General features: G+C 44.0%; 1 long non-coding RNA gene across 1 annotated transcript; it reads left to right on the plus strand.

Annotated features, from left to right (window-relative positions):
• Positions 1–3,837: 3,837 nt before the first annotated feature.
• Positions 3,838–4,586, plus strand: LOC112938773 (uncharacterized). Its single transcript, XR_003242076.2, has 2 exons — positions 3,838–4,184; positions 4,376–4,586. It is a non-coding gene; the product is annotated as an uncharacterized lncRNA (long non-coding RNA).
• The last annotated feature ends 9,126 nt before the right edge of the window (positions 4,587–13,712 follow it).

Raw genomic sequence — 13,712 nt, forward strand, 5'->3', positions numbered from 1 at the left:
TTAACAGGATTTCAATGTGTTTCAGCAGCCACCGGATTACTCCATGCCTTATCATGAGCTTACTGATGATGATAAAAAAAGCTCAAAATAGGAGTATTGTAGCTGGAACAGAGGCCCTCGAACGAATTCAACCCGATTAGTTCATGTCAACAAATTCGGGCCACCAACGACCACGAACGAATTCAACCCAATCAATTCATGTCAACGAATTCAACCCATCTTTTACCATAAACCAATTGAGACCACGAAGGCCAGGAATCAATTAGGTCCGCCTAATTCCTGTCAACGACATCGGCGTACAAATGAATTCGGCCTACGAGTGATTTAGGCCCACCAATGTTTCACCAATGAGTTTATCCCGGAATATGTTCAATTCAGGTCCCTCAGTTTGTCCTATTTCCCTTCAACAAATTCGGGAATAAGTTCACTTTGTGACCCTCAACTGTGATCGAAATCTAATCCATGACTCTAAACCACAAAACCAGATATCTCGACCCCCAAACTCCTAAAACCGGTGCACATGACTCTAAACCACAAAACCAGATATCTCGACCCCCAAACTCCTAAAACCGGTGCAATTTGACTCTCTGGGCGGTTTTGGGAGGCGGTTTTGCTGACGTGGCGCCACGTCGCACCTACGTGGCAATATTGACCGAGTCTTTGTTCCACGTGGCGTTGACGTGGCACCTACGTGGCGGTAGAAATAAAAATATGCGTGGGGCCCATTAGTCATTCACACAAAAAAGAAATGTGGGCCCACTGACATGTGGGGTCCACATGTCAGCCCTTCTTCCTCCTCCCTCTCTCCCTTCTCTCTCTTTCTCTTCCCTTCTTCCCCTTCAGTGGGCGGCGGGCGACGAGAACGAGCGGCGGCGGCGCGCAAGTGAGGGCCGGAGCGACGACGACAGGACGGGCGAGGGCAGGAGCGGCGAACCGTGCAGCAGCCGCCGCCGCCGTACTCCTCCTTCCTCCCTCTCTCCCTTCTCTCTTTCTCTCCCCTTCTTCCCCTTCGGCCGGTGGCACGCGGGGACAGCGAGAGCGGGCGGCCGGGGGGCGGTGAAGGCGGAGCTTCGGGCGCCGGCAGCTAACAAGGAGAGGACGGCACGGAGGAAGGCCCGCCCGCCGTCGTCGCCGCCGCCTCCGCTCGGGCCTCCCTGGCGCCCATCGCTGTCGCCACCGCTCGATCCTCCTCTAGCGCCACCGCCGCTCGAGCCGGGCGGCCGCTGCCGTTTGGGCTGCCCCGTCGCCCGGCGCCGTCGCCTCCGCTTGAGCCGAGCAGCCTCCGCCCATGAGGCGCGCGGCGTGTCGGCCTCGGAGGGTGGCGCGGACGGCCTGGGGCGCGCGAGGGCGCTAGAGGCCGGCTCAATCTGGATGTCGCCGCGGAGCAGGTTGGCGTCGAGGTCGAGGCTGTTGCACGGCGCCTGGAGGCCTCCGTCGTTTGCGCCGCCCCGTCGCCCGACGCCGTCGCCTCCGCTCGACCTGCCTCTAGCGCCGCCGCTGCTCTAGCCGGGTGGCCGCCGCCGTTTGGCCTCCCCGTCGCCCGGCACCATCGCCCATCGCCGCCTGTGGGAGACGTAGGGGAAGAAGGGGGGAGAGAGAGAAGGGAGAGAGGGAGGAGGAAGAAGGAAGGAGGATGACATGTGGGGTCCACATGTCAGTGGGACCCACAATTTTTTTTATGTGTGTGAATGACAAACGGGTCCCACAATTGTAATGCCATGTAAGTGCCACGTCAACGCCACGTGGATCGAAGATTCGGTCAATATTGCCACGTAGGCGCTACGTGGCGCCACGTCAGCAAAACCGCCTCCCAAAACCGCGCAGGGAGTCGAATTACACCGGTTTTAGGAGTTTGGGGGTCGAGATATCTGGTTTTGTGGTTTAGGGTTATGGATTAGATTTCAATCACAGTTGAGGGTCATGAAGTGAACTTATTCCACAAAGTCGACCCACTACTTAGGTTTGCCTACTGATTTCTCGTAAACTCATTCGGCCCTACCACAGACAAATTCAGCCCAATTATTTCATGACAATGAAATAGGCCCAGGTAATTTTCGTCGACATATTCTGCCCACGAGTGAATACAGCCCACTAAATTCTATCATGGAATTAGGCCCACTTACTTAATTTGACCCTCTATCCAATGACTCGGCCCACCACTGAATTTGTCCTACTGAATTCTCGTTAGAACATTTGGCCCACATAATTCCCATCAACCAATCCGGCCCACTTCTCTATTCGGCCTACGTAATTCCCATCGGAATAAGATCACTTTGACTCCCTCAACTGACCACCGAATCTAAATCGTATCCCTCAAGCGTAATACCAGAAATCTTGACCCCCGAACTTACAAAACTGGTGCAATTTGACTCCCTCGGTGGTTTTGGAGGGTGGTTTCACTGACGTGGTGCACACGTGGCAGTGTTGACCTAGTCTTTGTACCACGTGGCATTGACGTGGCGCTGATGTGGAATTAAAATAAAAAAAAATATGCGGGCCCATTTGTTATTCACAAAAAAAAATGTGGGACCCACTGGTCCCACATGTCATCCTCCCTTATCCCTTCTTCCCCCCTCCCCGTCCTTGGCCATCTCCTCCTCTTCCAAATCCAGCGAGGGTTCACGGCGAGTTGAAGCGGCAGCGGCAATAGCTTCAGGCGTCGAGAGGCCGGGGGAGAGAAGTTTAATGGAGGTGGAGATGGAGCACGGCGAGGAGGTGGCGGCGATGGAGGAGGAGCTGAAGGGGTGGGACACGCCGAGGAGGGAGGAGTGCCGCATCCCGGTGGCCACAATGACGATGGACAGCGACCCCTCCTCCTCCTCCTCCTCCTCCGGCGAGTAGACCAGCACACCGACGAGGGAGTAGCTTCAGGCGTCGAGGGAGTCCCTGAGCGCGCGGACGACGTCTTCGAACGGTGGTGGTGGCGGCGGCGGCGGGGACGGGAAGAGGAAGACGTGGTGGACGGGCAGCAGCGCGACCCAGTACGCGTCGAATGGGGAGAGCGGCACGAGGCGGCAGCCGCCGCCATCTCCATGCGTCGGGAGCGCGACGGAGGTGACGCTCCTCGTGCGCACCGACGGCGGCGGCTGCGGCATCTCGGCGACGGCGAACTCCTCCGCCGTGTTCCGAATCTCGCCAAAGTTTGTGGGGTGGTTTGATCCCCACTATACGCCGTCGCCGCTCGGTCCGCCGTCGCCGCTCCGTCCATCGCCCGCCGTCGCCGCTGCCGATCCGGACGCCGCTCTCGCATGAAGCGAAAGAGGGAGAGATAGAGAAGGGAGGAGAGGGAGGAGGAAGAAGGGATAAGGGAGGATGACATGTGGGACAAGTGGGTCCCATAATTTTTTTTTTGTGAATGACAAATGGGCCCGCATATTTTTTTTATTTTAATTCCACATCAGCGCCACGGCAATGCCACGTGGTACAAAGACTAGGTCAACACTGCCACGTGTGCGCCACGTCAGCGAAACCACTCTCCAAAACCACCGAGGGAGTCAAATTGCACCGGTTTTGTAAGTTCGGGGGTCAAGATTTCTGGTATTGCGGTTGAGGGATACGATTTAGATTCGGTGGTCAGTTGAGGGAGTCAAGTGATCATATTCCATTCCCATCAAACGGTTTTAGGCCACAAAGGAATTCAGCCCAAGTAAATCCCCTCAACAATTTGAGACCACAGATCAATTTGGGCCATGCTATCTCGTCGACGTATTCAACCCACCCCAGAATTTGGCCCACTTAACACTCGTCGGTAAATTCGGCCCACAACTGAATTTGGCCTATCGATATCTCACCAATGAATTGGGCCCACAAAATGAATTTGGCCCACCTACTCATTCACAGGCACAGGGCCGCCCGAGGCCCCGACGGCGGCGCCGGCGAGGGCCACCCGAATCTCGCGGCCGCACACCACCGGCATGTCGGGCACACCGCGGCGGCGCGGGCGCACCGCAGTGCTGCTCGCGCCCGCAGCTCCCGGCGTCCCACCACCAGCTGCTTTTTTCCTCCGTCAGCGGCGATGGCATGGCGATGCGATGCTTCCCCGAGGCCAGGATGTGAGACGGAGATGCGGAGGCTGGCGCTCCCCCTGCCGACTCCCGTTCGCCGGCGAGGTCGCCGCCGCGTCCTCTTCGTTGCCTGGCTCGCCCGTGTGCAGGGGATTCAGCTGCATTGGCCGGTAAGGCCCGGTAAGTAGGCTAACAACGAAGCTTCTCTACTTCACGAAATTTCTCTCTCTTTTCATTTCTATTGGTCTCTCTATGATGAGAATTATGCAAACATTTCTGCAGAATGGAAACTGGGTGTCTTGTTTTTGCCAGTGATAAGTTGTTATATTGAATTTTCTGATGAACCCATTGCCCCCTTTGTTTTTTGTCAGGATGCATGGATACTATTTATGCTGCAGTTTCACCTTATGCATGATGCAATAGAAATTTGGGAAGTGAGATGTCTGCCAAGAAGTAGAGGCAAAGGGAACAGGTACTCAGCGGCAACTGTTACCTCCTGTTAATATCTGAAACATCTTTGGAAAAATGAATCCCAGTTGGTCTTGATAGACTTCATAATTTTGAATTTGTTAGTTCATGTGATTGATTGCTTCCATCATCCTCATCTTAGCCTATGGAGCTTTGCTGATTTTTCACTCACATCTCTCGTACTCTTCTTGGACGTTGTGGCGTTGGACATTTTGTTTTCAACAGTGCATTCCAATCATCTGAACATCAATTGAACTGTACAAACTACACCCATATGCTGAACCTGTGTTGAGCTGTTTCCCAAATGTCTGTCAGAGCCACCACTGAGAGTCTGAGACTCCAATGCCATCAAATCTTGTGCAATGACGCAGTAACCATCCTGTCCTGGGTAATCTGAGACATTTGAGATTTTTGCAGCAAACTTATCCATGGTGCATCTTACAACATCTGGACTCAAATCTCTCCATGAAAAAGCCCATGCATGGACAGGGCAGAAATTCTTCAGTTTCTTTTTCTCTTCATCACCAGTCAGTCCCCCATGGTCATTTCAGAAGGCCAAAACTAGATAGACAACGCACATTGCAGAAAGCAAACCATGTCCCCAGCTGCATAAACCCCTCTGCACCAATTCAGCGGCTGCATCACTGCATCAGATAATTGTCTGGATCCTTTTTATTTTTCCCGCGTCATTTCTCTGCATCGCATCAGGTCAATTCTATCACCTAACGCTGGAATGCACATGCTGTTGGCCCATTTCACTCCAACAGGCTGCAGTGCATTCCAAGATCCTGGACAGAAAGCTTTCACTCCCTAATCTGCACTCGTGCTCATGCACATGCAGTAACAGTGTGATAACAGTGTGATCTACTGATCTATGATAGAATCATCTAATTCTTGACACTGAAATTTCAGCAGGGTATCTCCCTGTGCCGTCTCCGTCGCCGATCTTCGGGTGCGGTAACCGGCATAAAAAGGGGTCATCAGCAGAAGTTGGTGTCACAGAAAGAACCCCAGGTGATGAGCCATTTTGATATGTATGGCCCCTGGCAATCAAGCAGGAGATAGGCCAGGAGGGAATGAGAGCTGAGGCCAAGTGCAATGCTTGTATGTGCAGACAGTGTTGGATCCAACATTCAGATTGCTGGCAGTGGCAATTAACAGGATTGCAGTGTGTCTCAGCAGCCAATGGATTTTTCCATGCTTATCAGCATCCACTTCAGGGGGTCTACGGATGATGATTATGATAAACTTGAGCTCAAAACATCAGGAATCAAGGACATAAAAATATATTAGCAGAAACAGGGAAGAAGGAGGCGCGGAGGAAAGGCGAAAATCGCTTTATTCTCGCAGCGCGAAGAAATAACATTCCAGTGATGAAAAATACAGGCAGAGGATGCAACTGTGAGCCGACAAGTGGATCCATATCAATGGCCTTAAGCCGTCCTTTAATGGTCAGAGATGCAAATGCCTGCCTTCCATACTAGAGCCTAACCCCTTGCTAATGCTTCTTTAATTTTCTAAGTCCTTTCCACTAGCCAGCTTTTAGGCCATATAATTATCTCGTACCACGCCAAACACTTTGCTTAATGCTCACATGAACGCATCACCGAAGAAGCATCACAAACCAGAGTTCATTGGATGGGAGAATCGATCGACAGTATGAAAGCTTGCCATGTTATTCTGTCGGGATTGCGAGCAAGATTAGTTTAATGGCAGTTGAGGCTAAGTGCTTGGCTGCTTTGAATCAAGAATGTGATCTTTGTTATCATAACTATATATGAGATATGCAGTCTAAGATATATAGCAACAGATTAGGATGAATTGGGGAAGCATCATGCGAAAATTCACGGTGCACCGGAGCTGAGGAGAAAATATTTTCTGTTCTGCAGAGTGGAGCATGATTTGCTATGAAATATGGTCAAGATAGGTGCAACAACTTGCGGCATATTCTCTTCCAATCCTATATATATAGGGCCTCTTCTCTTCACTATTAGGCTCAAATTGTTAATGTTATTGCCTGTCTATTCATGGCTTAGAAGAAGCCAGTAGATTGTCTAGGGTATGCTTTGCCTCAAAGCTTAGAAAAAGTTTGATAACACTGACATCTTTCCTGCCAAGACTTGAAGTCAATCTAACTCATAGTTGCTAAGAAGTCATTAAACTAGTAATTAACCTAGATGCTGTACATTGTGATCTTTTCTCAAGATTACATGGACAGTTGGTGAAGCTAACATACAGTAAATCATTCACAGTTATTCTGAAAATACTGTGTTCCCTCTAAAATGTACACCGCACCTTGTATTATTCAGATTGTCAAGTCATGTATATTATACAATTCTATCTACTACTTTGGATGGTCCAATGCCCTGTGAGATGGCACTGTCAACTACTAGCAATTAAACAGTGAGCTTAGTGCCAAAATAATCTTTGTTTCTTACAATCTAATGCTAAGTGCTTGTTAGTCAATATCTTCCCATTTTTGTCTTCTTGTAGAATACCATTAGAAGAGCAAAATTGTTTCCCAGATGCTGCTACTTTGATGCCTTCAGCTATAATAGGTGACAACTGAACTAGTCCATTTAGTTGAGCTAGGACTAGTGTCATGGGTCAGTGAGCATAGTACATACATGGACTTAAACAACTGTTGTGATGACCATAAACTAGCATCATTAAGATTAGATTAAGCATTAAGTATGGGGGACCAGGACATTGCCAAATAGAAGGGCAGGATAACTTCCACATAATCCCACTGCAAACGACAGATCCAACAGCATAACATCCGAATAATCTCCAAATTATTGTCATGGCATTTGTTAATGATCAAGTGGATCTGTCTCCTGAATTTTTTTCCTGAATGTCTTCCCCTTCTCTCTTGCCCATTCAGTCAGCAAACTAAACAGGATGCTGTAATGCCTTGTTGCCCCCATAGACCCTTGAATTGGCACTGTCTCATGGTTTGCCTACCATATGATTGAGCTTAATTGGCACAGCTCAACATAGTGGAATTACACATAAACTTCTTGAGCTAATTATTAGTATATTCTTCAGATACTCTCCATGTGAATGACAAAGATCCTTGCGCATCTCGGACCGATTCTCACGCTTTTAGCACATTTTCATGATCCTTTTTAATATTCATAATCCTGTTGTCGTTTTTTTTTAATTCTCTTGGAGTTTAGAAACGAAACAGAACAAAACAAACATATACAACATAACTACTTTTATGTATGTCCAATGGTTTACTAACACCAGGCAACTCGTAATTTGGGCAAATATGTATGATAATACGAGCTGAACTCAACATTTCCAAGTTGTGTTACTGAACATTTTTAGTATTAATTTGAGCAGTGAAAGACTGACGAAAATACTACTGAAGTACTAGGAAACGGTGCATTTCATTTTCAGTACTTTCCAATAGCTTCCAAGCAAGCCGTGCAGTGACAACAATAGTAGTAGGTTGCATGGAAATGTCAGCTTGTGTTGGATAAGCAGGGAGTAGAAAGCAAATGACGAAGACATTAGCACTAATAAACGTTTCAATTTGGTCCAAAGCAAGTACAGTTGTTGGGCACCGTTAGTTAAGTCCACCCTTGCCGTTAGGTTTCCAACAGTATTAACTGACAGGTGGGACCACCCAGAGTGTTAGTACGATATAGATGTAATGCATTGTTCATGAGGATTTTGCAGGAAGTAATGCACTTATTAATTATTAATCACCTACATTGAAGTGTAACAGTGGTTAATTTCCGTCAAATGGCTTCGTCCTTCAGTAAATAATTAATCGTCTATACTTTTTTATGTAATGAAATTTTAACCATTAGTTGGGGCTTCCCCATTTGACTGGCCTATCCTGGGAGGAAAAAAAGAGAATATCGCATTACTTTCACATTGTAGTAAATGCTCCCGGTTGGTCATAATTTTTTCGGTCATATGTCATGTCAACGAGGACTATGAACCGCGGAAGATGTAGAATTATATATATAGTTGACAAAAATAAAATCATGTGATGTAGTACTTAATAACATTGAAAAAAGAAGGTAGTCTTTAGTCTACAAACCTTTTTTGAATACCATATTAAATTTCTAGGCACTTTCATCCATTTTTTTTCATTCATATCTTTGCTGAATAAATGCTATCACTCATGAGAAAATGAATCATCATTCTCAATGTACTAGTAGTTCTTAAAAAAAATCTCAGTGTACTAGTAGTACTTCTAAAGCATGGGCGGATACAGGAGATCAAACCACCATCCACCGGGCCACTAGTTTCATCATATTGTAGTGACGTTATGGACCAATAGCCTTAAACCATGAGTTAATACTTCTGGTTTATCAGGCGTTATCAGAGTCATAGAACTCTGGTGGTTGTATATCCGTCCCTATTACTAGTAAGTTACATATATTTTGGACATTAACATCCTGTTAGAAAGTTGCAGATCTTTTGGGCATCAACATTTTCGAAATATAGTATCGACCAACAATTTATATCATAGTATACAATTTTTATACAATCCTATTGGAAGAAAGCTTAATCGAAGCCATGTCCCAAAACACAAGTACATTTAGTGGAAGAAAAACCCGAAGAATTTTCTTTTTGTACTACAAATTTGTTGATTTTTGTGTACTACACGAAATGATTTATATACAATACTAGGCCTTGTTTAGTTCCCTAATTTTTTTTCCAAAACATCACATCGAATCTTTGTCCATATGTATGGAGCATTAAATATAGATAAAAATAAAAAATAATTGCACAGTTAGGGAGAAAATCACGAGACAAATTTTTTTGAGCATAATTAGTCTATGATTAGTCATAAGTGCTACAGTAACCTACATGTGTTAATGATGGATTAATTAGGCTCAACAGATTCGTCTCGCCGTTTCCAGACGAGTTATGAAATTAGTTTTTTCATTCGTATTCAAAAACCCCTTTCAACATCCGATTAAACATTCGATGTGACACTTAAAAATTTTCTTTTCACGACCTAAACAAAGCTATTTGGAAAAGAGGAAGTAAAACCTCGGCGCCCAATGCCGGGATAAGGGACACGTCGTGTCCTTGTTGACGTCACCATGAGGTAATTAAATCCATGATTAAATGGGTGATGGTGACACCCGTTGCCTAGGAAAGGTACTGGGACCCTTGCCTCACCTATTTGTCACCTTTCACGGTTCAATTCCATTCAATTCATTCAATGAGGATTTTCTACACGCAACGCAATCCCTTGTACGGAGTAATTCAACTTGCTACACCCTGTAGCTAGGCCTTTATCTTGGACAATTGCTCTGATTCAGTGCACTGGTTAGGGCCAAATTTTAGGCACCGTGTATAAAACTCTATAGACGAAACTTTAGACTATCACTGAAGTTCACATATAAAGAGTGTCATGTTATGTATGATTGCTCTCATACCGGTCTCCTTGTAAGTACGCATGTCAAACGGCTACAACAATGTTATCCAGATAAATTATTAGACGTGACATCATACATATCTAAAATTTGACACCTAATGTTAATTGTTCAATTTGACTTAGAACAGTGGTAATTGAAAATTTTATATTTTAGCACTAATACTCATTGTTCAAAACTACTACTTCCCCGTCCAAAAATATAAGAACTGATAATCGGATGAGACAATTCCTAGTATATAAATTTGGATACAGAGGAACTGTCCTATCCGATTTTAGATTTTTATATTTTAGGACGGAGGTAGTAGTATAATTAAAACTTATCTTATGAACCTAAATATAATTCAGTTGATTAAGTTTCTTGTAGTGAAATCTACCTAACCAGCTTCAAGCCAGTGACTTCTTTTGCTCCTCGTGCGAGTGCCTGTCATGGAAGGGTTTACAAGACTGTATGGCAGTTATTACGTGCAGTAACCTTCTCAGTTTTCCAAATCATTATATACCTCGCGGTAACTGCTCTGTTATTACGATAACCATCAAACCATGGGATAACAGTAACTCCACCTAAAATGGTTTGGCGAACTCTAGTCACTGGTAGTGGTATGTACTTCGCTATCTTGTAAACTCATCAATTGTTCAGGACCACATAATGCCTACCAGATCGCCAAGCCGTAGGGGATCCTTGTGAGATGTTGACACCAGAGATGACATTTGTTTTTTTGCCGTGATTATTTCAGCTTACAATTAAATCCCCCCACATTTTCCATTTTTCTCATGTGCATGGAAGCATCTGTCTGTCCACTCCCCACTCGTGCACGGTGCTGACATGCTGCTGCGTGGGGCCCACCCTGTGTTTGTAGGAGAGAAAGAATATAGCTGGCCGGTTCAATGCACGGCTTGCAAAACAAAACCTGTCTCGCTTGCTCCTTCTCACCGTGTCCTGTCTGCGTTTGGTTGCTGCTTGCTCTTCTCCGGTTTTGCTTTTCATTTTTAACATGAGATTAGTACAGCCTCCGTCTAAAAATCCCTAATACAATTTCTGGCTATGAACTTGTGATCGTTTTTTAATTGATGGACTTTGGCTATGAACTTGTGATTGTTTTTCAATCGATGGACTTTAGCGAATAAAAAGAAATATCAGGAAACCTGAATAAATTAGACAAAGTTATAGTCCGTTCGCATGTATTTATGGTAAATAAACATTTAATGAGGGTTTTATGGGGCTCATATGGTCTTATTGTTGGTAGTGGAGACTCGAGCCCCTACCGTTCTTATGCTAGATCCGTCCCTAGATGGAGTTGAATTAAGATGGAAGTGAGAGTGGTGCTCCAATCCCATGCATCATGCATGGTAGGATGGCTAGTTGGGAGATCTAGATAAAAGAAGAAAATGATGAATGTCTGACATGATATGTCGGTATCATTGGTATATATGCTGGGTTATTCGTGTTTGTTTAGTGTTTTGTGTAATACGGGACTAACATATATAATTATATGGCGTGAGCCTCCTATCTATTCTGTTGGTATGTGATATGGGTGGTTTTATTTATGTAATAATGACAAAATTTTATGTCAAGTGAGGTAGGAGCCCCAAAATAATAAAGATGTTTATTTTATATAATTATAGAAACAAGAATGGACATATTAATCTATAGCAATAAAAATAGAACCTTTCTTTTTTTGCAAATGCATTTATTCCCAACCTTTTGGAGTCATATTTAATAACAGAATGTACTACTATAATCGGTAAGGATTTCCATAAGTAAACTGCAAAGTGCACACACTGTGCAAATCACTGCGCCGCAGCCGTAAAAATGGCCGGCTGCAAGAGCTTGAGCCAGCAGACATAATTAGTGCGAGTTCAAACGAGAGATTAGCTTATGATTACCTCTATCCATGTGCCATGTCATTCTTTTTGATTTTTAGGCCAGGTGCACCTAGCCTCTTTGCATGAAATTTGCTATGGAGACACAACATGTGAGTTCACTCTTTGCTAGAGTTCAACCAACTCTTTGCTAGAGTCCAAACTTTTTTTTCAAACTTCCAACTTTTCCATCACATCAAAACTTTTCTACACACATAAACTTTCAACTTTTCCATCACATCGTTCCAATTTCAAGCAAACTTTCAATTTTAGCGTGAACTAAACACACCCTTATATGAGCTTCTTTCTTCCGAACTACATATGCCATTGGGCTAAAAGGTGAAAAGTAATGTGCAACAACATATTTAATTAGTTTTGCATTTTGTTTGACTGAGACTAAAATCAGACGCACACACAGACACATTACATGAGCTTCCTTTATGACCCTTATAAAATTATCAGCGACACCTATATATACATGTGTGCATGTAATGTACAACGTCTCTATTATTAGTTATTATGTGTGCATCAAATTGTACATTTCTGAAAAAAGCGGGTATAGAAATACCAATTAAGTCTAGGACTCGAATTAGCCTCGTAGCTAGGCTAACTACATGCACGTACATTCATATATACACATAGTCATTTATTAGTATATCTAACTTCGTCTAGTTCAATAGTTTTATTTGATCTTTAAAAATATACAAATACAAGGCAACAATAAATGTTGGACCAGTAAAACTAGATATAAATGTTTCTTCAGAGCAGTATGTATAAAAATATCGTTGTAACCAATAAACCATGAAGTGTATATAAATTCACTCAGCCGTGTGTCTATATAGCCGTTTGAACTTGTTAGTAAAGAAGTTAATGTTCATATCTAAACATTTAAAAAAATTTCATACTCATTCAAATTGGGTATATACTCAATTTGAATCTTGGAGCCCATACTCCATGTAGCACCAGTTAATTTATCTATATATATATGGCTTTTGGTTCCCACATGGAGGCGGGCGCTTGCGAGTGCATATAAGAATTTTGGGGCCATTGGCACCAACAAATCATATATACCTGGGTATGCGCGTGAGAGAGAGAAATATACGTATAGAGGGGGGCCACAATGCAAAGGGTGGTGAAAAAGTTAGCATGCACAACCCTACCACTACACATCTACCAGTATGCTTAACCCATATGCAAGAAAAGCTATATCTGATTTTAATTAATCTCTGAAGGGATTGATCATTGATTCCATAATATTAAACTAATCACACTTCGAATTTCGTAGGCCCCTTTTACAGGCTTGCAAAAGCATTGCATATGTTTAATGGAGTCTCACTAGAGTCACTACGAATATTCCCCACCCAGCAACAAGAGATTAGTACTACATAACAAAGCGAGAAATCACTAATGACAGGAGAAAAAAAAGATTATTATTATTATTGATATTTATTAAGTATAGTTAAAGTACGAGGAGGCTGCGAATGATTGAGCCCTTGTTGTAGTAGAGGGCAGCTGGCATTGCAATATCTTTTTGCCGATGAGGACGTCGGGTTCTGATAGATATTGCAAGGATTTTTTTTTGAGGTATTATATTTGATGATCGTGCATTGTATTTCTTCAATTGGTATACCACTTCCATTATTATTTAAAATGGTACTTATATTTCTTCGAATGCTACGTGACAAATTAATGCGTCCAACTTAAATTGGAGACATCGTTCAATTGGTAAGCCAAGGCACTAATCCCCCAGGTCTTTCGGAGTAATTATAAATTTGGTAGAATTTTTCTAATCTCAAGTCGCTCAATTGGAATTCGACACGCGCACAATTGAAGGTTAATTGTCGTTGAAGTAGCATGCTCTAAAATTGTGTTTTTTTCAATATCATATATGGACCCTCTTCAAAGATATTTAAAGGTGTAAAGATCTTCCTGTAAATGTTGGGAGTGAGCCATAGACTACAACTTTGAAT

This window comes from Oryza sativa, chromosome 1 (assembly GCF_034140825.1).
Source record: "Oryza sativa Japonica Group chromosome 1, ASM3414082v1".
In the NCBI taxonomy this organism is placed as follows: domain Eukaryota; kingdom Viridiplantae; phylum Streptophyta; class Magnoliopsida; order Poales; family Poaceae; genus Oryza; species Oryza sativa.